General features: G+C 40.3%; 1 protein-coding gene across 3 annotated transcripts in view; it reads right to left on the bottom strand.

The window, feature by feature from the left end:
• Window positions 1-26,045, bottom strand: part of GMDS (GDP-mannose 4,6-dehydratase) — a 627,567-nt gene that overhangs the window by 47,415 nt on the left and 554,107 nt on the right. The gene's annotated exons all lie outside the window — the stretch shown is intronic.

Raw genomic sequence — 26,045 nt, 5'->3', positions numbered from 1 at the left:
GAGATTAGTGTAAAAAGGCATTTCACAATGCCTGGTCTCCTTAATCAGCAAAATCAGATGCTGAGAGATAGTTCTCAGATTGGTTAAGAGGATCCCAAGAAATGACAGACTGCAGAGGTTTTACGTGGCAGTATAGAGAGAAGACCTATTTTGCCATTGGACTGAAAAATCTTCCAGAAAGTGAAAAGTCTCAAGAGGATCCAAACACCTCACGGGGCAATGGAACAGTGGTGATGCAAATTTGTGGGTGCAGAAGGGGGTTATTTATTCATAATTTATGTGTCCTGTCTCATGCTGTATTCTTCTGACCCTCTCAGAGCAGGCTTTCTGAGCCCTGCTGGTCAGAAGTCAGAGTCATCACTAGGCTGGAGAGAACTCCATTCCCTTGTGTCCTTGTGGGCATGTCGGGAAAGACAAGCTTATTGCTGGCTCTGCACTCTCCACCACGCCCAGCCAGACATTTCAGCAGGGATTCAGAATGTACCACCCAATTCCTAATTCCATATTTTTAAACACAGCATGAAACAAACCATCGATCAGCCAACAGCAGCTGGCAGAGGATCAAGCAGGCCCACCGTGGTTTGAACTTTCGTGAAAACAAATGAGGTTTGGGATTTCAGAGAACCTCTCCAGTTTCAGGCCATCACTAGTACTGACTATTTTCTCTCTAACATCCCAGGCTGTCCAATCTGCTCACCCTCAGCAGAATGATGCCTGCACAAATCCACAGGTTGCCTGGTTCCCAGAAAATATAGGGCCAAGTGATCAGTGCATTGCCATATCCCTTCTTCCCTCCCACTACTTTTTTTGGCATGATTAGCCTACAAGTTTCTCACTAGGACTTCTCTTCAGATAAATTGTCAATGGGCCTTTCCCTTCCTCACTCCCTCCCTCTTTCCCTCCCTGCCTTCCTTCCTTCCTTCCTTCCTTCCTTCCTTCCTTCCTTCCTCTCTTCCTCCTTCCCTCCCTCTCTTTTCTTTCTTTCTTTCTTTCTTTCTTTCTTTCTTTCTTTCTTTCTTTCTTTCTTTTCTCTCTTTCTTTCTTTCTTTCTTTCTTTCTTTCAAAGTCTGTGTTTTTTAGAGCAGTTTTAGCTTCACAGAAAAATTACACAGAAAGTGTAGAGTTCCCATATATGCTTTCCTCCTCCATTTCCTGCACAATTTCCCCTATTATGTAATATACTGCATTAGAGTGGTATATTTGTAACAACTGATGAACCAGTACTGATGCATTGACTAGTTTGTGTTAGGTTCATTCTTTGTACTGTACAATCTATGGGTGCTGACAAATGTACAATATCACGTATCTACCTAGCATCACAGTGTGTACAGAATAATTTTGCTGGCTTAAAGAACTTCTGTACCCCACCTATTATCCTTTCCTCTCTCCCCTTGAACCTTTTGCAAGCCACTGGTCTTTTTCTTGTCGCCATAGTTTTACCTTTTCCAGAATGTCATGTAGTTGGAATAATAGAATATGTAGGCTTTTCAGATTAGCTTCTTTCATTTCTTCACTTAATATGTACCTAAACTTGTAGTCTAAACATGCCATATCTTTCTGTGGCTTGATAGCTCATTTCTTTTTATCACTGAATAATATATTCCATTGTATGGATGTACCATACTGAAGGATATCTTGCTTACTTCCAGTTTTTGGTGATCATGAATAAAGTTGAATGATTATGAATAAACAGTCATATGCAGCTTTTATGCTGACATAAGTTTTGAAGTCAACTGTGTAAATAGTTAGCAGTGTAACTGGTATATGGTAAGACTGTTTAGTTTTTTAAAAAACTGCAAACATTCCTGCAAAGTGACAGTTTGCATCCTCACCAGCAATGAATGAGAGTTCCTGTTGCTCTACACCCTCGCCAACATTTGGTGTTTGGGATTTTCCCTAATCTAATGTGTGTAGTGGTATTCTATTATTCACTTATTTAGTAAATGTTTTATTTTTAAGTAATCTCTACACCCAATGTGGGGCTCAAACTCACAACCCGGAGATCAAGAGTCGCACTCTACTGACTGAGCCAGCCAGCTGCCCCTCCTGTTATTGCTTTGATTTGCGATTACCTAATGACAAGGGATGTTGAACATTTTTTCATATGTTAATTTGTCAGCTGTATATCTTCTTTGGTGATGTGTCTGTTCAGATTTCTGCACATTTTGTAATTGGGTTGGTTGTTCATTTTCTTATTGTTGAATTTTAAGAGTTCTTTGTATGTTTTGGATACTAGTCCTTTATCAAATAGGTGTTTTGCGAAGATTTTTCTCCAAGTTTTTGGCTTGTTTTTTCATTCTCTTAACAGTGTCTTTCACAGAGCAGAAGTTTTTAACTTTAACGATGCCTCACATATTAACTTTTTCTTTCATGGACTGTGCTTTTGAGGTTGAAACTGAAAATCCAAGGTCATTTTTGGTGATGTAGTTAAAAAACTCTAAGGTCATTAGATTATCCAGATTTTTCTCTTATATTATCTTTCAGAAGTTTTTCAGTTTTGCATTTTACCTTTAAGTCTATGATCCATTTTGAGTTAATTTCTGGGAAGGGTGTAATGTCTGTGTCTAGATTAATTTTTTTGCACATAGATTTCTAGTTGTTCCAGCACCATGTGTTGAAAAGACTAGCCTTCCTCCACTGGAATGCCTTTGCTCCTTTGTCAAAGACTTGCTGACTATATTTGCATGGGTCTGTTTCTTGGCTATTCTGTTCCACTGATCTATTTGTCTATTCTTTTGCAAATACCATGCTGTCTTGATCACCGTAGCTTTAGGGTAAGTCTTGAAGTCAGGTAGTGTCGGTTCTTTGACTTTGTTCTTCTTAAGTACTTTGTTGGCTTTTTTTGGTGTTTTGACTTTCCATATACACTTTAGAATCAGTTTGTCAAGATCCACAAAAATATCCTATATTATTTTCCTTCTTCATGGAGGATTTCTTTTAACTTCATTTTTTGCAGGGTAAGTCCACTGGTGACAAATTTCCTTAATTTCTGTTTGAGATAGTATTTATTTCTCTTTCACTTTTGATGGATGATTTCACTAGATACAGAATTCTATGTTGGTATTTTTTTTTCTTTCAACATCTTAAATATTTCACTTCCCTCTCCTATTGCTTGCATGGTTTCTAAACAGAAGTCTGATATTATTCTTACCCTTGTTCCTCTATAGATGTTCTCCACCCACCAGCTTCCTTCTGTAGTTTGAATATGATATACCTCAGTGTTTTTGTTTTTTGTTTTTTTGTATTTATCTTGCTTGGACTTTTCTGAAATTCCTGACTCTGTGGTTTCGTGTTCTACCACTAATTTGAGAAAAATCTCATCTATTTTTTTATTCAAATATTTCTTCTATTCCTTTATTTCTTATCATTCTGCTATTCCCATTACATGTGTGTTACACCTTTTGTAATTATTTCACTGTTCGTGGATATTCTGTCCCAATTTTTTCCATTCTATTTTCTTTCTGCTTTTTCAGTTTTGGAAGTTTCTACTGACATATTTTCAAGTTCACTGATTCTTTCCTTGGCCATGTCCAGTCTACCGATGAGCCCATCAAAGGCATTCTTTATTGCTGTTACATTGTTTAGGGTTTCTAGCATTTCTTTTTGTTCTTTCATAGAGTTTCTATCTGTCTGCTTACATTACCTATCTGTTTCTGCATGTTGTCCCTTTTTTTTCCATTAGATCACTGAGTATATTAATCACAGCTATTTTAACTTAAAGTCTGATAATTCTAAAATCTCTTCTATATCTGAGTCTGGTTCTGATGCTCACCTTGTCTCTTCAGGCTGTGTTTTTTGCCTTTTAGCATATCTTATAGGTGGAAGCCAGACTTGATGTATTGGATAAAAGAATCTAAGGTCAATAGGCCTCTGGTGTGAGGTTTATGTCTGGCTACGAGTTAGGTTGTTTTTATTATTTGCTGTTGCTGCATCGGAGGCTAAAATTTCCTCCAGTGTCCTTGTTTTTGTTTCCCCTTTTGTCTTTGGGTTCCCTAGACACTCCTTCTTAAATGGAGTCTGACCAGTTCTTTCAGCTGGAACCCCCCATTATTATACAGGATGTGGTGTTAAAATGTGGGAGAAAAGGAAACATTCTATAATCCTATGATTAGTTCTCATTCTATTACTGGGTCTGTGTCCGTGGGCTGTGACCTTCATAAGTGCTTCTCAGTTTTCCTCCTCTCCATCTTAAGTGACACAAGAGTGCTCAAGGGCACTGGAGGTGGGTATTTGCCTTTGTTCACATCATTTAGGCTTTGGTAAAATCGTTTCCCTTGAGGGAAGGCCTTTGCTAAGGGGAAACAGATCTCTCTGGACATATTTCAAAATGGTTACTTTTCTCCTCCTTCTGGCGAAAGCATGAGGGATTTTTCTCTGATCTTTCTCCCATTTTCTGATCTTAACTCTGGGAACAAGTAAAATTTGTGAGGGAGAACTCATGAAAGTGTGGGGTCCTGATACTGGGCCCCCAAGAGTTTTGATCTCTCAAGCTAGTCCACACTCAACCTCCAGCAATTAGTTAACCATCTAATGTGTTCCTACCTGATGATAGCCCAATGGAAGTTTCTGTTCCTAAGCTCTCTGATTCTCTGTATTCACCTCTCTTACTAATTTTGGACAGCAGTTTTGTCCTGTGACCTCAATTCTCTGATGGATCTAAGAAGAGTTGTTGATTTTCAGTTAGTTCAGTTTTCTTCCTGTTGTGAGGATAGGAATGAAGACTTCCCCACTTCTTATATGTTAGAGTGGGAACCAGAAAACAGTTTAATGGACTTTTATTTTTCTCCTCAACTAAATGCAACTAAGATCGAACATGAAAAGGCAAAACGTAAGTCAGGGGAAGTGGTAAAAAACCAGACAGGTAGAACATTTTAATTTAATACTCAGTCAGAGGTAAAAGATTAAAATAGATTTTATAATTATTTTTTCACATGATATGTTGATAAGTTTCTGTAAAGAAAGACTTCTCTGGGTCAAAATATATTTTCAGGCATTTCTTTTCATTATTTAAAATAATCATTAAAAATCACTTTAAATATTTTCATTTACACAAGCCCACAGCCCAGTCAGCAGTGTCACTAAACACTACAAGGATTTCATTATTTGTTTAAAATAAGCACCTACCAGAGCACATTCTAATACCTGGAATATGATTCTGATAGCAAAGTAACCCTGTCTAAAAGAGTACTCTCCACACTTGCTGATATTGACCTTGCAGGGAGTTTAAGGTCCATGAATGGACCATGGAATAATGACCGAGCACTAAATGGATGCAGAGGAAGGCACACCTTTATTTGCTGTGTGCTCCACTCATGCAGAACACCTGCAAGGGGGAGTCTGGCCACTGCAAGTTGCTACAGTTCAGTGTGCACCATATTTTGATAATGTTCAAGAGTGTTTTATTGCAATCAAATAATATCTTGAGCTCTCACAACAGCAAAATGCAGGAACTTCAAAGGGATTCCAGTCCAACTGGAACCATCATTACAAAACAAATTTTAGCTTTATTGTTAGCCAGACCACAAAAGGGCAGAGACCGTGCCAAAGTAAATGCTCTTGAAATCTCCTCTATATAGTACCTTTGAACAATTAATTGGTCTCCTAGAAACAAGAAAAAAAAGGAAAGAAAACAAAATAAAAAATTGACAATGGAATATATTGTTCTTGGATGTTGTACCATGGATAAGCCATAGTCCTATTGCACAAATACCTGCCAAATTGATCATTAATTTCAACTAGTCTGTAATTTTACAGATTAGGTTAGGTGTTGTAAACTGAAATTATACTCATTTTGTAGATTACATTTTCAGTTGCCCATGGAGAGGAGATTTTAATGCCTAAGAGAATCTATTGTATTTAATATCAGCTGTTCAGTAGACCATCATCATTGCCACCAAGCCTCAGAGGTGACCTTCATTCATGAAGCATTTTTCTGTAGCTAACACAAATTCCAAATTTGTGGACCCTTCACCAACCTGACTTCTTCCAGAATCCTCCAAACAGATAAGACATGGTTCTGGATAGATGGGTTAGTGAACAGGACAGGTAGGAGGTGAGTTACGGTGAATAAATGGGGGGGGGGGCGCTGACCCAAATCAGGATTGAAATGTTTTGGAGTCCCGATCCCAAATATCAGAATCCCTTTGCCTATTATTTCTCTTCTTAAACGCTCTGTCTTCTAAAGTACTCAGGTCAGATTTTAGCTCTAATTCTTTACTGTGGTTCAATTTCTTATATCAGGAATGGTGCCTGTCTTCTCGTTTCTCTCCCTTGGGAGATATATCAGAACATGTAATGTCACATTGATAATGTCCTTTGAGATCCTTACATTAAAGGCAAAGTGTCATCTATGGCATATATTCTAGATGCAACATCTGAGCTATCAGAATCACAGAGCAGTTTCCCCTATACTTACTTTTGCACAGAGTGTTCCCAATCAGGCAAACTATGAACTAAGTCTGTGAGGATGTCTACTTAGGGTAAGTGTTCAAGAATCCTTGTCATTTCTTAAACTGATATAAATGACCTAAAACACTGCTTCTCATGACAAATCACTCTGGATGATGTTTCCTAAAGAAAAAACACAGAAGTGGGCTAGAGGTAATATAATATAATTCTTGGGCTTACTGCTACCTCCCTAGGAAGGTGGCTAAAAACAAAGAAGCAACACACACACACACACACACACACACAAAACGGAGAGGTGATGGACACAGGGTGTATGTCAGGGCAGGGAGAGGAATGTGTCTGCTCATTTGCCTCTGGGTAGTATCCTGCCACCTGGACATGCTGGTACTTATCTGAATGTGACAAAAGCTTCTGCTTGACTGATATATATGACATCACACTGAAAATTCTGCCACATTTTTGGATAAGTCACTTATGTTTCATTTTCAGTCAGCTGTGTTCTAGCATGCATGGTTCCAAAATGGCACAGAAAATAAGTAGCCCTAACAGTGTTCAGAATCTGAAGTTTGGGAAATTACAAAAGGCTCCTTGCTCAGGATGGAGTGTGGCTCTGCATGAAGAGTTGGCAGACCTAGGTGCACAGCACAGGCTGCCTGACTGACAGAAAAGGCTTTTACCAAAAACAGTTACAGAGGGCTGGGAGGGGACCAATCAAATCCCACCAGCCCTCTAGTCTCCTGAGCATCATAAGAAAGTGCTAGAAGTTGAATAAAAAGAATGCTGTGGACCTGCATTTAGCATGTTAACACGGAAACTTTTTATTTTTATTTTTTTAATGTTTATTTTTGAGAAAGAGAGAGACAGAGTGTGAGCAGGGGAGGGGCAGAGAGAAAGACACACACACACAGAATCTGAAGCAGGCTCCAGGCTCCGAGCTGTCAGCATGGAGCCTGACACGGGGCTCAAACCCACAAACTGCGAGATCATGACCTGAGTCAAAGTTGGATGCTTAAACTGACTAAACTACCCAGGCGCCCCAATGGGACTTCTTTTAAAAAAAAAATTATTTTTAAGTAATCTCTACACCCAATGTGGGACTTGAACTTACAACTCCAATATCAAGAGTTGCTTGCTCTACGGATGGAGCCAGCCAGGCACTTGATCTCCTTTTTTTTTTTAATGTTTACTTATTTTTGAGAGAGAGAGAGCAAGAGCAAGAGAGAGACAGAGTGGGAGCAAGGGAGGGATGGCAGCAAGGAGACACAGAATCTCAAGTAGGCTCCAGGCTCTGAACTGTCAGCACAGATTCCAAAGCGGGCCTCAAACTCAAAACCGTGAGACCATGACCTGAGCCAAAGTTGGATACTTAGCCAACTGAGCCACCGAGGCACCCCACTCTCCTTTTTTAAATGGAAAACTTATGGGACTTACAAGATCTAGCTCCAAATTACAGACCCTTCACTTGTTAAGGCTCACAGTCTTCAGTATTTGATATGTTCTAGGTTTATGAAATGCTCTTTTCTTCAAAAACTTTGATGCTTCCTGAATACCTACACTTTACCCCCAATTGCACATGTAATTGTGAGTGATTTGATGAAATTTATTATATTCTATAACTTATTCTAAGACAAATATAAAGAAAAGCAAAAAAAGAATCTTTGCCCTCCCCCAAATCTTAGCACACTTTATAACACATCACAGCTTTATTTTTTAATTAATTAATTTTATTTTATTCTATTTTTAAAAACTGTTTACTTATTTATTTTGAGAAAGAGAGCATGAGCGCTTGAGTGCAAGTGGGGGAGGGGCAGAGAGAGAGGGAGTGAGAGAATCTCAAGCAGGCTTCATGCTGTCAGCACAGAGCCAGACATGGGGCTGGATCCCAAACTGTGAGATCATGACCAGAGCTGAAATCAAGAGTTGGACACTTAATTGACTGAGCCACTCAGGGGTCCCAACATGTCACACTTTTAGAAAGGAAGAAGCCAGTGTTGTTCTTAAGCCCAAACAAGTTCTCTTGGGGCTTCCCTCTCTAGCCTTCCATCCCACCAAACTGACAACCAATGGTAGGTGAACTATTGGCATTTCTCTTCAGCTTCACAAAGACTCCCCAATTAAAGGGATTCAGGTTTTGTTCTTTGACTACTCTGGTGCCTTAGCCAATTGTGTGGACCACGGTCACAACATGCCCCTTAGGCCAAGAAAGCAGGCAAACAACATCAGCAAGGGAATGTACATCCAGTGTTCAAGGTCTTCTCATTTCTCAGAAAGAGGAATCTGAGTTTTTCTGCAAAATCTTCTGATGTTTAAATTCAAATAAAGAAAGCGCCACTACTGGTCTAGTTGGTCCCGAGAATTTCCCGACTTGAGATCTCTGTACAGGCGATGTAGAAAAGGCAAAGAAAACATATGTGCAGCGAATGCATAGAAACCTCACTCTGCTGATTTCATTAATTTCCTTTCCGTTTGGGATTGGTTCCTATAATATACATTTTACCCCACCAATGGCTCTAGTTTTAAAATTTTAGGATATTGGCTTTAAGCCCTGTCACAAAGGACAAATCATTTTAACCCAAGAAACTGGCTGAAAGGTTGATGTCGGAGACCCAGAAAGCCTGGCTTCAGTGCTGGCTTTTCTCGCAACTTCAGCAAATAGGATGTAAGCATTTACTCCTGTGGGTTTCAAGGAGGGGGTGGGTAGGTATCATATAGAAATGGCATGATATGCTGATTTGGGGGAATAAAGGCTTCAGACATGAGAGATGTTTTCATCTCACTTGTTTCCCTAAATTCGTTTTTCTATTAATTAAAAATTCTTTCGCACACATTCATTCAACTTTGTATTTATAACTCAGGCTCTTGACTTTTGACATATAACTAATCATATTTTATCTGTCTTAAAATCCTCCAGATTACCAACAAAAGCTTTTGTGACCTTAAAAGTACACTTTGTAATTGAAGGTGAGGGGGGTTTTGGCATTAATAGACCTGGTCTGATAAACACTGCATCTGCTATCTGTTCACTATGTACCTTACACAAGTCGCTTGCTGTCTTTAGGTCTTAGTTTCCTCATTTGTAAAATGGGAATAACAACAATAATAGTTAACTTCATAGTGTTGTTATGGGGAGTAACCGAAATAATATAGAAACAGGAGGATGTGGAGCAACTGGAATTCTCAGACATTGCTGGCGGGAAGGCAAAAGGGCAGAGCAACTTTGGGAAACAGTTTGGCAATGTCCTATAAAGTTAAAAATATACTTCCCAATATGAACCAGCAATCCCATTCACAAGTATTTACCCAAGAGAAATAAAAACATATGTCCACACAAACCTTGTATATGAATGTTCAGAGAAACAACATTTCTATCATTCCAAAAGAAAACAACCCAATGGCCTTCAGCTGCTCATCAGGTAAACTGTATGTATCCACGCTGTGGCATACTACTCAGCAACAAACAATGAACTACTGACATACTAAGAACGTGGGTGAATCTCATAGCCCTTATAGGAGGTGAAAGAAGTCAAACAAAAGACTACAAATTAATGACATTCTAAAGAGGGAAACCTTACACGACATTCTACACGATATTCTAGAGAGGAAAAAATACAGTGACAAAAAGTGGAGGGAGGGATTAACTGCAAAGGAGCAGGCGAGAACTTTCTGGGGAAATGTTCTATATCTTGGTTGTGGTGATGGTTATACAATTTATATATTGTCAAAACTCACCACGTTGTACACTGAAAGTAATTTTTATTTTAAACAAATTATACCTCATTAAAGCTGGGTGGGAGAGAGAAAAGCCAAGCATGGTGCCTGGCCCCAAGTAAATATATTGAGTAAACTGTTAATCCTCTTCCTGTTTAGTTGTTGTTTAGAATGATAACCTTGTGCCTATCTGTGTTAATGGTGCTTATCACCAAAGCCATGCTGATCTTAGGCTTAAGTATTTCTTTACCCCTTCAAGTACTTCTGAGGCACAACTGCCTTTTCCTTTCCCTTCCCTTCCCTTCCCTTCCCTTCCCTTCCCTTCCCTTCCCTTCCCTTCCCTTCCCCTTCCCCTTCCCCTTCCCCTTCCCCTTCCCTTTTCCCTTTCCCTACCTTAAAAAATAAAAAGAAGAAGGTGGGGAGGAGACTGAGCTTAATGTTTGTAAAGCACCTTGGGACATCTGGATAAAAAGTGATAGAGGACTGCCAAGTGTTGTTATTACTTTTCTGTTTTCAACTATACAAATAGTGAAGTTCTTTGTTTGCTAAGTAGCTTCAGTAATAAAGTAAAAACAACAATAAAAAAGCACTGTTTAACCTTAAAAGGCAATTAAAAGGTCTGTTGGAGATCTATTCCTCATCTCCTACTATGCTGACAGATTACTGATGCTCATATTGTCAGACTTATACCAATGGGCTCCTTAATTCTGAGAGCAGGGGAGGCCCTGGTGGGACCCACTCTTCATCCACAGCTCAAATCTCACCAGGGTCCTGGGGCTGAGCCTTGCGAAGGTAGGAACATTCAACAGGAAGAACAGAGTAAAGAAGGTGAAAAGGAACCAGAGGGGCACAGAAGTGGAAATTTTAGGCTCGAGTTAAAGGAAAAATTATGGCTGTTTCACTCAACATTTCTTGGCTTTACTCATTAATAATGCTGTTCAGTTTTTAAAAGCTAAAAATTTGTGACAGCCTCCTTAATCTTAGCAGTAAGTTCTTAAATATCACATATTGAAACCTTCTTTTGGCACATGCCCGAATCTTAAATTCCCCTTCCCATTCTCGGTAATCATGACATAAACAGAGGGAAAAAAGCCATTCTCTGAGACAAATGTCACTCTATGTTGGGGACTTCTGGGCTGGCTCTTGTTTGGAGGTGGGAGTAGAATAGGAGCCTATAACTCTAATTACCAGCCCTTTCCTGGCTGAGGCATATGGCTGTAAGAGGAGAGTATAACTGAAGCGAGTTTCTCATACTCTGCACTCTGAAACCTGAGATGATGCGGTTCTTTCCTGCACAACAGCGTAGAGCGTTCAGTTGGTGTTATGACTTGTCTGGTTCCCACAGAAAGAGGAATCCTGCCAAATATTTGTAATCTGTGCTGAAGTATGCAATCAGGGAAACCACACCCAGAAGCAAGTGCATGGCTGTGTAATTAGAATGATCTTGCTTGAAGACCAGATGGAAACACTGGTCAGGGGTGGAAGAAGCTGATGAATGAGTGTAAATGACATCTCTAACATGTTGACTATCGTTCTGTACAAAACATTTTCTCCTTGGGCTCTAGTATTCATGCATCTTTCTCTATGCCCACTAAGAAATCACAGTATCTTCTTTGTATGGGTCATTGTTTTGTATCTACTTAAAATACCTAAATAGATCTCCTTGATTGGTTTGTATTTATGTCATAAGCCAAAATGGACTGTACTTATGTGCAAATGATCTTTTTTCCTCCAAGTAAAGCATTTTGTCATATTTTCTATGACACCACTGGGTAAAAGTGCATGATATATTAATGTAGGCAACTGTGGGGATTGAACTGTTCCATGTGTCAGGGCTGGCTTCACTGTACAAACTGGTTAAAATCACTCATTTTCTGAAGTACTGGCAAAATAAAAGACTAACCAGATTAATGTATCATCCCAGGATGCAATAAAATTTTTAACAAAATGAGATTATTTAAGTTAGTAAACCTGAAATGTATTTTTTTTTTACAGTCAGATAATAGCTACCAGCAGCGCCATCTGTTGAAATATTGTAAAACTTCATTTTCCTCTATCTCAAATAATATTCACTTTAAGTTAAGGAAGATACAAATGTTTGGAATCACAGGTAGAATTGGAACATTATGGAGTTTTAGTCCACCCCAGCTTTAGGCAAAATCACAAATGTGATACTTTCCAAGATGAGAAAGGAAGAGCTATTTGCAAAGCCCTTCCCTACAGCAGTAACCTCCCCAGTGTTTACTAACTTCCTCAGAGACATAATTTCTCCCATAACACAAAGGTAAAACTCCCATGCATTCCCAACAGGGAGAAGAAAGGATGGGAATAGCTGCACGGTATACATTATACACAGTCTCGCCCACACTTCACAGGTAACCAGTGTTCAGAGCTGCAAGTGGCCCAGGCTTCCATTTTTACTGGGGTGAAGAACAAGGCCTGTGTTCTTTCTAGGTCTAGATATTGTCCAAGGCCAGACAGGTGGTGAGTATCAAGGTCAGGACCTGAATTCAGGCCCCAGGTGTTCTGAATTTCAGCCCAGAACTCTTTCTATTGCATTCCAGGCCTCTCCCTCAATGGTATGTAGGGGCCAAGATTAACTCATCCATCCAATAGGTAGTCATCGAACAGCTATGTTCCATGTACTATTTGAGGCACAGAAGTGAGCACAATAAGGAGGGTCTCAGCCTCACAGGGTTTACATTCTAATGGGAGGAGAGATTTGAGAAGGTAGAAGGTAGGCTGCGATGGCAGCTGCTATTTTACAGAGGCTCCTCTGATAGAGCGACATTTATACAGAGACAGAAGGAGTGAGGGAACCATCTGTGCTTTCCAGCTTTCTGAAGGAAGAGCAGGTCTGTGTACCCTGGGGTGAAGGGTCACTGAGGTTGAAGAGAGGTGAGTGGGGGGAGGGGCAGATCATAGAGAGCCTGGTAGGTTGAGGAAGGACTTACAACTTTATTTTGAGGGACAGAACACCACAGAGAGAGGGTTTGTTGGGAGAAGTAACATTATGTCACTTCATTTTTAAAAGTGTCACTTTGTTGTTGTCATGTGAATGGGCTGTAGCTGGGACAAGAATGGAAGGTGAGGGGCTGCTATGGAAGAATTCATGGCAGAGAATGTGGTGGCTTAGTTTAAGGAGGTGGTGAAATGTGGCTGGGTTCCAGATATGTATTTCCAAAGGAGAGTGCAGTTTGCTGGTGGATAGATAAGATATGGGGATAAGAGAAAGACGAGAGTCACAGTTGACTCTGAGTCTTTGGGAATCAGCAAAAATAACCACTATGTTTTTTTGAATACCTATTACATGTCAGGTGTATCGTTTCTACTAGTCTCAGAAACTTTGAAAGGTGTTCTTATCCCCACTATACAGATGGAAAAAAAAGGCTTATAGAAATCCAGTAGCTTGCTAAGGTCACACAGGTGGGGCATGCTGAATGGAAACCAAGCCCGACTCCAAAGTTCTTTCTCCCACTTAAATCTTCCTATGGCAATCAAGCAATTCTAGTCCCCCCTACCTTCTAAAATTATGTGTGTTTCCACTTTAAATCCTCTCTGTGATTATTTCCTAAAACCTGTCTACAGTCTTCATGCACATCTTTAGTTGCTGAGTCACAGATCTACCATAACTCTTATAAGGTCTCTATCTTAAGTACTATCCAAAATGGAAGAATTTATCTGAGGACTTTATACTTCTGTGCACAGTTTAGTTTATTTTTAAGATATGGCTTAATAGTCATTGTTAGGGACATAGGTATCAAATAAATCAGAGATTCTATAAAGATATCAAATTAACTTTTTTTGCGGTATAAGCAGAATTTGGGGGGTAGTGCTTTCCCCAAATTTGGTATCCATAAAGGAACATGAGTTTATTGGGAAAAAAAAAGTCAGCTTTTCATATATACACATAAATTTTGGAAGAGAAATAAATGATAAGACTTTAAATTCATGTCATTTGCGCTGGAGATCACCCAAAAACCAATGTTAGAAAATGTGTATTTATATGGTCATTGTTGTAAAAGATCACTTTCTTATATAATGGTCTTAATTATGAAGGTTGCATTGAAAAATGATGCTCTGGAACTATAACTTCTGTACCATCACCAGCACTAGTAGCCCATTACATAGGCAGACAAGCATTCAGTCTTATCTATTATCTATCTTTCTTTCTTTCTATCTATCTATCTATCTATCTATCTATCTATCTATCTACCTATCTATCCAATCTATCATCAATTCTATATGTCTATACCTATATATCAATAATTTTATATCCATCCATCCATCCATCCATCCATCCATCCATCCATCTATTTAACCACTTAAGAGATACAGCAGAAATGGCTTGTGTAGGATCCCATATTTCTTCTGGGTTCAATAAAATCATGGGAGGATTCATCTACCACTTCCCTCTTTCTCTTCATTTGACTTCCCCACACCCAAGACTGCAAACACTAGCCAAGAGAGCCTATAAAATTACCTTAAGTGCAGGCCTTTAAAACTACTTTGCAATGAGTACTTAAAAGCTTTCACTAGCTATTATAAAGTAACTTTTTATTTTCTGAATGAAATGTCTCATGACTAATGTCATCTAGCAATGTAGCAATCTAGGGACACTCCCCCTGAGTCACAACTAGTGTAGAACTGAATAGAGGTATAATTTAACAAACTACACCCACATCTTTGAATCAGATACATTTGTATCTTCTTATATAGATACTGGATATTAGGAGTAAACATGTTCCTGGGAACCCTGGGCAGGTAAACCTGTAACTTCAGTGTAGATTCCATCACTCACTGAGGCAGAAATCTTCCTTTTTCTTTTGTGTCACCAAACGATTTAATATTCCCAGACTTTTTGTTTAAGTTGCCTTTCCATTGCCTACAAGACTGATTTGAAGGCTGTCTTACATCGTTAGCTCCTGGAACATAGATTTACATACTATAGTGTCATGCAAATAGGGACTTCCTAAATGCCTTTTGAAAAATTATAATAAAGTTCAAAAAGAGCCATAATTTCTTTAAGTCAGGTGGACCCCACCTGGCCTAATCTTAAGTAAATATTCAAATTGGCTTTCAATAGCACAGAAAGCAGATTGAAATATATAGTATTAATATATAAAACATGACCAAGTAATCAGATTGCTTTTGTTAAACAAAATGAAACTGTTTCACATTTACATATACAAATGAACTGTGCATTGTTTCTTCTAAAGAAATTATCTTGGACTTCAAAATATTTCTGGAGTGTCCCTTTGGGAATTTCCTTAACAGTGAGTCTACAAGTCACTTAGAAAACCAGTTTCATATGGTACAGTTACAGTATTTTTAATTTGTTTTAACAGCTTTAAGGTTCATAATTAACATAGAATGAAGAGCTGCCATCCTTGTCTTTGTTCCTATGTGTGTCACGTGTTCTTTAACGTTTTCTCTTTGTCACTGGTTTTGTGCAATTTGAGTCTGAGGCACCTCAGTGCCTGTTTCTCCCTGTTCCTTGTGCTTGGGGTTGGATGAGCTTCTTGGATCTCTTTGTTTATAGTTTTCATGAAATTTGGAAAAATCTTAGTTATTTCTTCAGATAGCTCTTCTGTTTTCCCTTCTTTTCAGGGACTCCAATTACATGCACATTAGGGCACCTGAAGCTGTCCTCTGGAATTGATACTCTGCTCATCTTCTGGAAATTCTTTTTTTCTGTGTTTCATTTTGTATAGTTTTTAATTATTATGTCTTTAAGGTCACCAATCTTTTGTTTTGCAATGACTAATATACCATTAATTTCATCCAATATAAGTTTCATGTCAGACAACATAGATTTCATCTCTCCAAGTTCAATTTGGGAGTCTTCTTTATTTCTTCTATATGCCTAACTTTTCATTTTTTAATTTAATTTGATTTAATTTAATTTTTTATTTCAGAGAGAGAGAGAGAGAGAGAGAGAGAGTGCACAAGGTGGGGAGAGAAGGAGAGGGAGACAGAGAAAGAATCTCAAGCAGGCTCCACAGTCAGTGCAGTTGATCCCATAAGCTTGGGCTCATTACCTGAGCTTAAATAAAGAGCTGGACACTCAACTGACTGAGCCACCCAGTAGCCCCCTGCCTAGTCTTTTAAAACGAAATGACTAGGGTCCTAAAAATTGTTTTATGTCCCTGCCACTAATTTAAACATCTATATCAGTTCTAGGTTGGTTTTGATAGATTCTTTTTCTCTTCAATATGGGACATATTTTCCTGCTTCTTGGCAAACTTGGTAATTTTTGATTGGATGTCATATACATTGTGAAATTTACCTTGTGGGTGGTAGATATTTTTGTTCTTGTAAATTATCTTGAACTTTGTTCTGGGACACAGTTAACTTACTTGAAAAGAATGTGGTCCTTTTGAGTCTTCCTTCTAAAATTTGTTAGGTAGGTCTGGAGCTGTGCCCAATCTAGGGCTAATAAATCCCCACTACAGGGGCAAGACCCTTCTAAGTGCTACAATTAATGTTTGTGGATTTTGAACTTTTCCATCCTGGCTGGTGGGAACAGGCAATGTTCCCAGCCTTGTGTGAATGCTTGGTACTGATCCCTGTAATCCATTCAGGTGGTTCTTCCCCAGACTTAGTTTCCTCATATGTGTGTGCTGATCAGTACTTTCCTAAATACTCTAGGGGAACCCCCCTCACACTCTGGAGTAATCTGTGCAATTCTCTCCTCTTTGGTACTCTGTCCTACAGACTCTTGCCAGCTTGGCCTCCCTTAACTCCCATATCTGTCCTCTCAACTTAGAGAATCCACTGGGCTCTGGCTAACTCTTATCCCCAGGCTGGATCTTGGAAATTCTCTCAAGGGCTCATTTGTTTCCCATTTGTCAGGGATGACTGTCCTCTGCCGTCCGATATCCAGAGAACTGAAAAGCATTGTCTTGTATATTTTGTCATGTGTGTTTTGTCTTATTCTGGACTGGAGGGTATATCTGGTCCCTGTCACTCCATCTTTGGTTGGAAGTGGATATCTCCCACTTAATTTTTGCTATCACTTGACATAGTCATCAACTTGACAAGGGTTGACTTTGGATGACTTTTCCCCACTGCAGAAAAAAAAAAATCAATAAAAATGCAAAGGGTCTGTCACTAGCAGGCATGGTTTCTAGTTTGTTTTCCCTCTTCATCATTCACTGAGCATATACTACATACCCCCAAGTATGATGTGTTTTATGTACATTATCTCATTTCAATCTTTAATTTATCAAGTAAATACTATTATTCCATGCAGTAACCTCTAAGTTGCAGCTACCCAGGCACTCCAAGAACACATGTATATTTTAATTTAATAATTGACTTATTGGGGTGCCTGGGTAGCTCAGTTGGTTAAGCGTCCAACTTTGGCTCAGGTCATGATCTCATGGTTCAAGAGTTCAAGCCCTGCATTGGGCTCTGTGCTGACAGCTCAGAGCCTGGAGCCAGCTTCAGATTCTGTGTCTCCCACTCTCTCTGCCCCTCCCTTACTCACACTCTGTCTCTTTCTTTCTCTCAAAAATAAATAAAAACATTAAAAAAATTAAAAAAACCAGACATCTGTTCAAATGAAAAATATCTGCTGCTTTTATAGATGCTCACACTATAGTTGTACACTAAAGATTTAGGACAAACTCTGTCTAGTGAGTCTAACTGTCTAAAGTTCTTAGGTTAGACAGTTATAGGTTAGAGGTTAGAGGTCAGAGAACATGTCTTTACAGTGCTACACCAGGAAGATTTTGCTCCAGGTAGAACTTCCTTTTGTTTCCTTGTTCCTTCTGTCCCTGTCTGGTGTTACAAACAATCACAGAACAGATTCATTCCTCTTTCTAAGAACACATTAAGACAAACAAACAAGCTTTCCTGAAGGTAAAAGTGAGAGGTTGGTCATTTACTGTGACTGACAACTATAGCCTACGATGAAACATCCAAGGACAACTAATCTACATGTCATCACCAACATAATATGCAATGTGGAGAATGCTAAAAAGCTATGCTGCTGTTTAGAATTCTCATTTCTAATAAGGGTTATAAATCTCCACAGTGAGTTACCATTAGAAATAAATGGATTTCTGAGCCTTCAATAAAAATGTTGAACCAATGAATGGCTTTGAAATAATAGAACTGAATGTAGCTCCCTTTGAGACTTCACATCAGTAATATTTTATATGAAATCACAGGTATGTTAATATAAAGACTGTTACAATCCTGGCCTAGAAATGCAATATTTAAAAATTTTTTTAATGTTTATTTATTTTTGAGAGAGAGAGAAACAGAGCATGAACAGGGGAGGAGCAGAGAGATAGGGAGACACAGATTCAGAAGCAGGCTTCAGTCTCTGAGCTGAAGAGACTGTGTTGGACAACACGGAGCCCGACGTGGGGCTCGAACTCACAAACTGTGAGATCATGACCTGAGCTGGAGTCGGGACGCTCAACTGACTGAGGCACACAGGCGTCCCTGGAATATTTTATTTTATTTTTTTCTTTTTTTTCAACGTTTTTTTTTTTTTATTTATTTTTGCGACAGAGAGAGACAGAGCATGAACGGGGGAGGGGCAGAGAGAGAGGGAGACACAGAATCTGAAACAGGCTCCAGGCTCCGAGCCATCAGCCCAGAGCCCGACGCGGGGCTCGAACTCACAGACCGCGAGATCGTGACCTGGCTGAAGTCGGACGCTTAACCGACTGCGCCACCCAGGCGCCCCAGCCTGGAATATTTTAAATATGAATGATTTAATTATGTTTCCTATTTCAGAAGAGTAAGGGGTGACAGTGATATACAGGAAACAGATTTTCTAAATGCTAGATACTATTACAGAGAGTTCTCCCATGAAGTAGCAGACAATGTCTAATATGTCAGTCCTTCCTTGAAGTCTACATTGACACGTTTGGCCATGACAAGTAGAATGTGGAAGTAGCTGTTGACAGTACTGCCAAGCTTATGAACAGTAGATGTGTGCTTCTCCCTGTAAGGTCCCTGTGCTAGGGAACCCGCCCTGTCACTCTCAGATTCTGGCACCTCCTCTTTGGGTCCCATGTGCACCTCTTCTGGCTTAAATACAATAGCTGGCACCCAGTGACTCAACCCTGAGAACAAAGAGTGCTGAGGAGAAGCCCATGGGTCTGTGAGCAAGCTGAACCTGACTGAAAACTATCATGCACTTTTTTTTTTTGAGTTGAAGCTTTGACCAAAAAAAAATAATGCAGGAGGAAATGAGAGGACATGATTTAATCCACGTGTATCAATTTAGATGATAAAGCTATAGGCAGACACATCTTTGCACACAGAGAATAAGGAAGGAGAACAGGAAAGTAGGAAAGGCAGAAGCAGACACATTCGCAAAAGGATGATCATATTTCATGATCTTGGTTCAGTGCTCTAGAGTTCCTAATGTTTTAAGCAAAAAGGAAAATAACCACAGTGAAATGTAATGAGACCTTTTAACCCTGAGGAAGTGACAGCTCATGCTTGGCCTACTTTTACACATCTGTAATCTGTGTCTTCACAAGAGCATTTCACAAAGAGAGGGGTCTACACCTCTCATTGGGTTCCTTCAATACTGGCCAGGGCCAGTGTTCAACTGGCTGCTCTGCAATGGGTCATACAAGTTGCTAATCCTTATAAAAACAGCTAAAGAACCATTTCCCCAACCCTTCCCAAGAATTTTCTTCAGTTTTTTGCTAATGATAGCTACTTGAATTTGCTTTGTTTCTTTTTCACTAAAGTTAACTATTCCTCAAGTTGATGCACCAAATCTTTCTTTAAGAACAACAGAAGGTTTAATAACTATGCATACATTTGTTTAGCACTTTGTCAGTTTACCAACAGCTTCCTAAACAATATTTCTCTTTTTTTTTTTTTTTTTTTTTTTTTTGAGAGAGAGAGCACAAGTGAGAGAGGGGCCTAGAGAGGGAGAAACAGAATCCCAAGCAGGCTCCAGGCCATCAGTGCAGAGCCTAGTTCGGGGATTGAACTCACAAATTGCAAGATCATGACCTGAGCCGTGATCGAGAGGCAGACACTTAACCAGTTGTGCCACCCAGGTGCTCCCCCAACAATACTTCTATGGCTTTTCAAAACAAGGTAAGGTGGAGTACAGGGAAGGCATTATTATCCTCATTTCACAGATAAGGGAAGTGAGGCTCAGAGGGGTTAAAAAGGTGACTTGGTCTAACTTATATAGCCAGTAGTGGAAGAAGCAAGACAAAAGCCCAGGCATTTTGAAGTGAATCCACTGCCCTCTACTACAGAATGGGTTTATCTCCAATAAAGCAAAAGAATGTGAATGGTGGGAAGGATGGTGGTTACTATAAAAAGACTTGGATTTAATGTTCTTTAAGGTCATGTGGTAAAAGAACAAGTGTTTGACCTGTGGCTTGGCCTCTTACAAGATCTGTGACCCTTGGGTAAAAATGGTCCTTTTAAGTATCCACTTTTGGAGAACAGAAACAATGACAATTAACTGGTTGGGCTGCAGGGAGAATGAAACAAGCTAGTACACAAAGGGTGCATAGTAGTATGTCTGCCACACAGTAGGTACCCAGCAACATAGGTGTTATTCAAGACTATAACAGCTGTTTTGCTGTGTAAGCCTACCAGCCATAAGTCAGCATATTTACAGTGTCTGTGATTCCTATATATTCCTCGTGAGGTTTAATTAGCATCTCTAAAGAGCATAACTGTGCTTTGATGGCAAGTATCAGTCAAGTTCTACCATCATTACTTCTGCCACCTTGCCCATAAGACCCAGGGGTGGCACATTCACAGCCTTTTCTTTCTTTCTCTTCCTTTCTTTCTTTTTCTTTCTTTCTTTCTTTCTTTCTTTCTTTCTTTCTTTCTTTCTTTTTTCTTTCAAATTCCTTTTTAAAAAGTGTTTATTTTTGAGAGAGAGAAGAGAGAGAGATATAGGATCTGAAGCAGGCTCTGCATTGAGAGCACAGGGCCTGATGCGGGGCTGGAGCTCACAAACCATGAGATCATGACCTGAGCTTAAGCTGGATACTTAATGGACTGAACCACCCAGGCACCCCTCATGGCCCTTTCAGTGGGAGTAGGGAATCCATTGGAATGGACCTGTTGTGTCAGTACCTTAGCTGAACCATTCTGGAAAGGATTTGGGGAAGCTGGATCAGTAACTGAGGTGGCCAATATTTCCCAGTTTACCCAGAACTTTCCCATTTTCAGCATGGCAAACCCTGTGTCCCAAGAACCCCCTCAGTCTTGGGCAAACTGGGATGGGTGGTCACCTTATCAGTCATGGAGACTGAACTAGTAGTAAAATAAAATACCTAAGATATTTATAAACAGAGAACAATGCAAAAACCATGGAGCTCTGTGACCTCATGTTCTAAATCAGTGGTTCCCAAAGTGTAATCCCCAGACCAACACCAGCATTGCCTCAGAACATGTTGGAAGAACAGATTCTGGAGCACCCTGCCAGACCTAATGCCTCACAAGCTCTGGGGATGAAGCCCAGGATTCTGAGTTTTAACATGGGTGATTTTGATGGTCACTCAAGTTCAAAAACAACCACTGGTTTAGAGCATACACAAAAGTTAGACTAGATGCCAAGTAAAATGGAAGCAATGAAAGCTCATGAGAGAAAACTTTTTCCTTTGAACATTTTCATTCACTTCTGATTTTTTTTAAATGCTTATTTACTTTGAGAGAGAGAGAGAGAGAGAGATTTTGTGTGTGTGTGTGTGTGTGTGTGTGTGTGTGTGTAGACAGAGAGAATCCCAAGCAGGCTTTGTGCTGTCTGCGCTTGATCTCAGGAACCGTAAGATCATGACCGAAGCCGAAATCAAGAGTTGGACTTTTAACTGACTGAACCACTCAGGCTCCTCTACTTCCATCTTTGATTATTCAAATTGAATGAGAAAATGCTAGAAGAGCGCCTTCTTCTCCCTTGTTCCATAGTAATCCAGTATTACTCGGAGATTATCAAGTGTAAAGTATCTCCAAAAAGTAACATACTGACAAGAAAGACATCTTTAGGGACAAGTCATACATATTACATCATCTGTGGCCACATGTGAGTGCTATTTATTCATGTGTTCTAAAAAGAAAAGGGGAGACAAAGAGATCCTCCTCCCAGGCCCGGCACACTAGAATCTAGTTTCCTCTCCTCAGCTGGTGCTCCAGGGCCTGACTCCAGTAATAACAGCCTCCTGGGGAGATTAAAGCCCTGGCAGACACAGCTTATCTTGGTTAATGTATACTTTAGCTTTGTGTATATATGCACATATACACACACTGCAGTATTTATAGATGATATACATGTGAAATATTACTGAGATGAGGCCTGGGATGGGTGGGCAACACCTATGAAGTCAGGACTGAGATCTTTTACGTGCAAACTCAATTTCCCTGAACTGCCCTCCACCTGTGTGGTAAATACACACATGCATCTGGATCAGGAAGAGTCTTCTGTGTCCAGAAAGAGTTGAGTATTTTGTGATGGCCTCTTTTACCTGTGGGGATTTTGCTTATTAGAAAAAATACATGGAATCACCCATCTCCTGACTGTGGAAATGAGATGGTGGGGAGATGAGCTGACTCAGGACTGCTGCTTCAAGTTAGGTCGACAAAGTGGGGTTGAACTGGAGAAGATTGAGCACCACAGCACCTAGCACTGAGAAGGGCAGCATGCTGGCACCTTCAAGGCCTCATGTCTCCCGTGTGTACAACCTGGGACACAGGGGAGTGTTCTGGTGCAGGTGCCACCTCTGCGGCAGCCTGAGGCCTGGTTTCCTTTTTTTGTGGTAGGGGTGCATATTTCCTTGGGAAGGAGCAGATAAATTACTCCTTAGGATTGTGAATGCTTTCTTGTCACCTGGCCAAATGGAAATTCCAAAAGTATTCTGAGTAGACAGTGACACTAGGATTTGTGCACATACTTGATAACAGCCTATGATAATGGAGTGATAAAAACTCTCAATCCCCGTTTTCATGAAAAACTAATGTGTACTTCATAGTTAGGACCCTCAAAAACCATCCACCCCCTGTGCTCTATAGGCTGTATCTATTCTATGTGTATGTCTATGTATTATTTAAAAAGCACAGATCCACACTGTGTTAACTAAGAGAAGTTGCCCTGAGTGTTACAGAAGTGTGGTATTCTGTGCTGCTCTTCTAGTAAGGGACTAGTCAGTTTCTTCCGTAAGGAAGAAACAGAAGAGAGAAAAGGAAGATTGCACATCAGGCTGGAAAAATAAGCCTGGGGGGTTATATTTTGAGAATGGAAAGAGAAATAAAGAAAATGGGAGCTGGGAAAATAAAAAGAAGCCAGAGTCAGGGGTGAGGAGGGCCCTGGGCCCTGGGCAGCTTGGAGGGGCATTCAGAAAGGCCTGGACCCTGGGAGATGTGCTGCAGCGGCGGGGGAGGGGGGGGGCGGGCAGAAAGGAAATGCTGCAGTCAGGGAAGTGCAATGTCCTTCCTTGGGCTGCCTAACAAATTCCCACAGAGTAGTGGCTTGAAACAAAATATCCTCTTCCAGTTCTGGGTGTTGGCAGGGCTGGTTCCTTCTGGAGGTTTCAGGGGAGGATTGGTTCCCCTGCCTCCTCTGGCTCCCAGGGACCACTGGCATTCCTTGGCTTACAGCTCCTTCCTCACGTCACTCTGAGACCTGCTTCTGTGATCACAGTTCCTTCTCTGCTCTGATCATCCTGCTTCCCTCTTATAAGGACTTTGTGATTCAGGATAATCTCTCCATCTCACAACCCTTAACCTGATCACACCTGCATGTGCCATGTAAGGTGGCACAGGCACAGGTGCTAGGATTAGGATGGGGACATCTCTGGGAGCCACTATCCTGTGACCCACGCAGACCATGGCACACTATGCATTAGCCATGTCTCCTGTCCTCCCTGGTACAGCTAAGGAGCAAATACACCTTCCCTGTGCACAAAAACTGGCTGGCCTGAGGCAATGAGGCCCAGGTGGGGCCCAGAACAGTTCACATTGTCCTCCACCTGTGTAAAAAACTTCTAAAGGTTAGTTATTTTTACATTCTTCTCTACAAGGGAGGCCCCCAAATGTGTAAACTGTCCCCATTGTCTATTTTGTCCATCTATTCAAAGACTCTCAGTAGAAAACTGTTTAATTTGAAACACAGTTGACCCTTGAAAATGCAAGGTTAGGGGCGTCAACCCCCCTGCAGTAGAAAATACAAATGTAATTTTTTATTCCCCCCACCCCCCCAAAGTTAACTACTAATAGCCTACTGTTGACTGGGAGCCTTACCAATAGTACATACAGTCGATTAACGTATATTTTATATGTCATAAGAATTATATACTGTATTCTTACAATAAAGTAAGCTAGAGAAAAAATAGTTAAGAAAGTCATAAGAAAGAGAAAATACATTTATAGCATTGTATAGTATTTATAAAAAAATATCTGCAGGTAAGTGACACATGCACTTCAAATTCAGGTTGTTCAAGGGTCAACTGTACTTTGTATTTAACAGTGTGGCAGAAATTTTAGACTGCTTAGAAATGCAGGCAAAGAAATACTTCTTTAAGGAAAAATCCTCATGCTCCTACTAATTTATCTGAGTATGAGAATTTTTTTTTAATCATTTAAGGAAACTTCTCACTTTTATTTGCAACTACTCTTGGAAAGTTCTTTTTTCTTTGTTTATTTATTTATTTTGAGACAGAGACAGCATGAGCAGGGGCAGAACAGAGAGAGAGAGAGAGAGAGAGAGAGAGAGAGAAAGAGAGGGAGAATCCCACGAAGGATCTGCACCATCTGCACAGAGCCTGGTGTGGGCTCAAACTCGCAAAACTGCGAGATCATGACCTGAGCTGAAATAGAGTCAGATGCTTAACTGAGTGAGTCAACCAGGCACCCCTACTCTTGGTAAGTTTTTATTTTTATATCTGAATTTAATTATTATTTCTGGAAAAACATCAGTAATTCTCTCATTTCATTTTCATACAGTCACAAAAGTTATCAGAAGAAAATTAAAAACAAAAAATTTGATGTACAGATCAAATGGGGCTCCCTAGTACTTCTTAAAGCAGGAGGGGAGGGGAGAGCCTGGAGTACATTTCATAAACTCTAATTATTAGTTTCTTCCTGGGAGCAGGGGTAGGAAAAAAAAGCCTGTTTATAGTCTTTTGGCTCCTAGTACTCTGAATACAGTCTGAAGCTGCACAGGAAGGATTCTATATCACAGTTTAAATTTTTATTGGTGGCTCAAATATGGTGACTTAAAGACCGGACATTAGGGGCGCCTGGGTGGCTCAGTTAGTTGGGCGTCCGACTTCGGCGCAGGTCATGATCTTGCGGTCCGTGAGTTCGAGCCCCGCGTCGGGCTCTGTGCTGACTGCTCAGAGCCTGGAGCCTGTTTCAGATTCTGTGTCTCCCTCTCTCTCTGACCCTCCCCCGTTCATGCTCTGTCTCTCTCTGTCTCAAAAATAAATAAACGTTAAAAAAAAAAAAAAAGACCGGACATCAGAGATGTTGATTTGAGAAGAAACATAGCAACATCATAGGAGAACGGTATCTGTTTTTTTGTGTTTTGCAGAAGTGAGTGCTTTTGTCTGATGCATGTTCTATACAACAGATGGAGGCGCTAGCACAAAACTCGCCGAGGCCACTCCTCTCCACCTGTGGGTCGCGTCCTGCAGGAGTCACTGTCCATCACTGGATTCCAGGTGCATATATGCCCTAGATGCAAAAATCCACCCCAGCCTTGGTCTTGAAATCTGAGACTATTACTGTATTTTAAAAGATAACTGACAAACAGCAGCAGGAGTCAAAGAGAGGGGTCAGCCGTAACTTATCCTATTCATAAATCAGAATAGCAAAGTATAGGATCCTGGGCCGACGCTCTGGTGACAATGCCAGAGAAATTGGCTGTGGCCCTTTAAAAGGAGGGCAGTGGGGGGAGGGTGAATAGTGATGTTTAGGTTTAGGAA

The sequence above is a fragment of the Panthera onca genome, chromosome B2 (genome assembly GCF_046562875.1).
Source record: "Panthera onca isolate mPanOnc1 chromosome B2, mPanOnc1 haplotype 2, whole genome shotgun sequence".
Taxonomy (NCBI): domain Eukaryota; kingdom Metazoa; phylum Chordata; class Mammalia; order Carnivora; family Felidae; genus Panthera; species Panthera onca.
The sequence above is the reverse complement of the archived record's forward strand: the minus strand, read 5'-3'. Positions and strand labels throughout refer to the sequence as shown.